This window comes from Hemicordylus capensis, chromosome 4 (genome assembly GCF_027244095.1).
Source record: "Hemicordylus capensis ecotype Gifberg chromosome 4, rHemCap1.1.pri, whole genome shotgun sequence".
Classification (NCBI taxonomy): domain Eukaryota; kingdom Metazoa; phylum Chordata; class Lepidosauria; order Squamata; family Cordylidae; genus Hemicordylus; species Hemicordylus capensis.
In genome coordinates, this window is record NC_069660.1 from 212,290,323 (window position 1) to 212,293,677 (window position 3,355).

Consider the following 3,355-nt stretch of genomic DNA (forward strand, 5'->3'; position numbering starts at 1 on the left):
CAAACCGATTCAAATTTGAACCGGTTTGGTTCAAAGGTTCGAACACAGACCAAACAGGGCATTGCATTGGCAATGCCAGTCCAAGTTCGAACCAATCAAGCCAGGTTCGAGCCTGTTTGAAGGTTCTAGAGGCCATTTTAGATGTTCTCCATTTTATGTGGCTTGTGTTGCTTGATTTCATTGGCTGAGCTCTTGCTTCCCTGATTGGCCAGATGAGTCTGGCTCTCTGGAGCTCTGCACTGGCTGGTCCTTGAGAACTAGCACCCTATTGGCCAGGGGGGAGGGCAAAGGGGGGGTTCCAAAGGAGGGAGTTTCAAATCCTATTTAAAGCCAAGCCTCTGGCCTAGCAAAATCACTCTGGCTGCAGTGATCCTTGTCTTCCTTCTGGCCTGCTGCAGCTACTGCCGGTGTGATGAGAGTCTGCTTGACAGACTGCTGTGTTTTTGTTCCCAGTCCTCCTTTCTGCCTGTTTTTCTGCCCCCCCCGCTTTCTATCCCCTGCTTTAAAACTCCCCCCCACCAGTGTAACTGTGTGTGTGTTTGTTCTGCTGCTTCCCCCACCCCCGAGGGAGTAAGTGTCTGTCTGTCTGTCTGCCCTCTCCTCTGGTCCAGGGGGGCCCAGGCCCTTTGGCCTGAGGCCTCTCTCTGGTCCATATCCCTAACCCAGTCCCCACTCCCCCACCCACCTTCTTTGCTTTTGGTGGTTGCTGCTTTTAAATCTGTTGACTGAGTTGAGATAGAGTCCTCCTCCTCCTCAGTTCAGCAGCCACTGCCAGTTGTTTTTATTTTATGCTGGGTTCTTTGGGGTCCCCCCACCACTTTGTTTTCTCTGGATCAGGTGCTTTCTTTGTTAATCATTTTCTTGCTGTGCTTAGCACACCGCCTGCTGCAGAGTCCAGCACTTCTGTCCTCCCCTTCCCCATCCCCATCCCCATAGCCTTTCCCCCCACCAGCTTTTTTATTTATTTACTCAGTGTTTTTACTTCTAATTTGTTTTTTGGGGCAGGTGAAATAGCTGGGAAGGTTTTCATTCTGTCCTCCCGTGCTGTGCCAGTCTGACACTGGTCTGGAATTCCTTCTTTTTTCTCCTGACTGGTGTGTATGGCAGAAGATCTTCAGGACAAAGAGGGGGTAAGTGATTACTTTTTGTTGTCCCCTTTCCCCCGTTAGTGTTCTTTAAATAGGGCCTCCTTTCGTGTTTGGGTGTGGGGAGGTATATTTTCTGTCTTTTTCCTTTACAGGTTGTTTCTTGTTTTCACAGATTCCCCCTTAGGAGGCAATTATTAGACCTCTTCTAAAGAAGCCTGCACTAGATCCTCAGAGTTGGGCAATATTAGGCCTGTCTCCAACCTCCTGTGGCTGGGCAAGGTAACTGAGAGGGTGGTGGCCTCTCAGCTCCAAATGGTCTTGGAGGAAACTGATTATCTATACCCATTTCAAACTGGCTTCTGGGCGGGCTATGGGGTGGAGACAGCCTTGGATGGCCTGATGGATGATCTCCAATTGGCAATTGACAGAGGAAGTGTGACTCTGTTGGTCCTTTTGGACTTCTCAGCGGCTTTCGATACTATCAACCATAGTATCCTTCTGGAGCATCTGAGGGGGTTGGGGGTGGGAGGCACTGTTTCACAGTGGTTCCGCTCCTACCTCTCGGACAGGTTCCAGATGGTGTCGATTGGAGATTGTTGCTCTTCAAAATCTGAGCTTAAGTATGGTGTCCCTCAAGGCTCCATACTCTCTCCAATGCTTTTTAACATCTACATGAAACCGCTGGGAGAGATCATCAGGGGATTTGGAGCTGGGTGTTACTAGTACGCTAATGACACCCAGATCTACTTCTCTATGTCAACTTCTTCAGGAGTTGGCATATCCTCCCTAAATGCCTGCCTGGAAGCAGTAATGGGCTGGATGAGGGAGAATAAACTGAAGCTGAATCCAGATAAGACGGAGGTACTTACTGTGCGAGGTCAGAACTCCAGAGACGATTTTGATCTGCCTGTTCTAGATGGGGTCACATTTCCCCAAAAGGAACAGGTCAGCAGTCTGGGAATACTCCGGGATCCACACCTCTCCTTGGTTTCTCAGGTTGAGGTGGTGGCCAGGGGTGCTTTCTATCAGCTCCGGCTGATACGCCAGCTGCATCCGTTTCTTGATATCAATGACCTCAAAACAGTGGTACATTTGTTGGTAACCTCCAGACTTGACTTCTGTAATGTGCTCTACGTGGGGCTGCCTTTGTATGTAGTCCCGAAACTTCAGTTGGTTCAGAATGCAGCAGCCAGGTTGGTCTCTGGGTCATCTCGGAGAGACCACATTATTCCTCTGTTGATGGAGCTACATTGGCTGCCGACAAGTTTCCGGGCAAAATAAGAAGTGCTAGTTATAAAGCCCTAAACGGCTTAGGCCCTGGGTATTTAAGAGAGCGTCTTCTTCACTATGAACCCCACTGCTCATTGAGGTCATCTGAGGAGGTCCGTCTCCAGTTACCGCCAACTCATTTGGTAGTGATACAGAGATGGACCTTCTCGGCTGCTGCCCCAAGATTGTGGAATGCGCTTCCTGCTGAGTTACGATCCTCCCCATCTCTGGCTATTTTTTTTAAAAAATTGAAAACCCATTTTTTTACCCAAACCTTCTCAAGTTTTTAATTAAAAAGTACTGTTAATTTTATGGTTTTTAAATAACTGTAGTGTTTTAATTTTTATATGTGTTTTCATTGTTGTTAGCCGCCCAGAGACATAAGTTTGGGCGGGGAATAAATTTAATAAATAAATAATAATAAATAATAGTGTGTGTCCCCATTGTGTACTTTACTGTATTGTATTGTGTTGTTGTTGGTGGAGTGGGTGGGTAGGCTTGTTTTAAAAAGGGTTTTCTTTAAATAGGGTTTATTTTTAAAAAAGCTTTCCCCCGCCCCCGGCTTTTTTTTAAAAAAAAGGTTCTCCCCACCAAATAGGGTAAATCCCTCCATTTTTAAAAAATATATATTTTTCAATTTTTTTTAAAAAAAAAGGCCCCAGAGTCATTGGGAATGTCTGAGCATAATGTGGTGAGCAAAGCTTGCAGCAGGGTGGCAGGCAGAGGTGGGAGGAGTCCCCAAGCTGCTGCGGGGGGCTGGGGTGGGTGGCAGGGAAGACGCCATCCTGGGGTCCCACAGGTCCCCATCAGCAAATTCTTTGGCCCAAGTGAGGCAGTGGTGCTAAAGCTCTCCTATTTGGAGGCGCCTGCTACCATCAAGCAAGGTCCTTGACCAGTGGTGGGTCCAATGGGTGGTGCACAGCTGTGGCTGGTGCCCTGTGCAGAGCCTGGCAGTGCAGGGGGCTCTCCTGCCAGGGAAGCTTCTTCCCTGGGGGGTG

At 48.3% G+C, this 3,355-nt stretch overlaps 1 long non-coding RNA gene across 1 annotated transcript; it reads left to right on the forward strand.

The window, feature by feature from the left end:
• Window positions 1–291: 291 nt before the first annotated feature.
• LOC128324447 (uncharacterized) lies at window positions 292–2,787 on the forward strand. The gene is made up of 3 exons (XR_008306863.1): window positions 292–407; window positions 1,006–1,130; window positions 1,261–2,787. It is a non-coding gene; the product is annotated as an uncharacterized LOC128324447 (long non-coding RNA).
• Window positions 2,788–3,355: the final 568 nt, after the last annotated feature.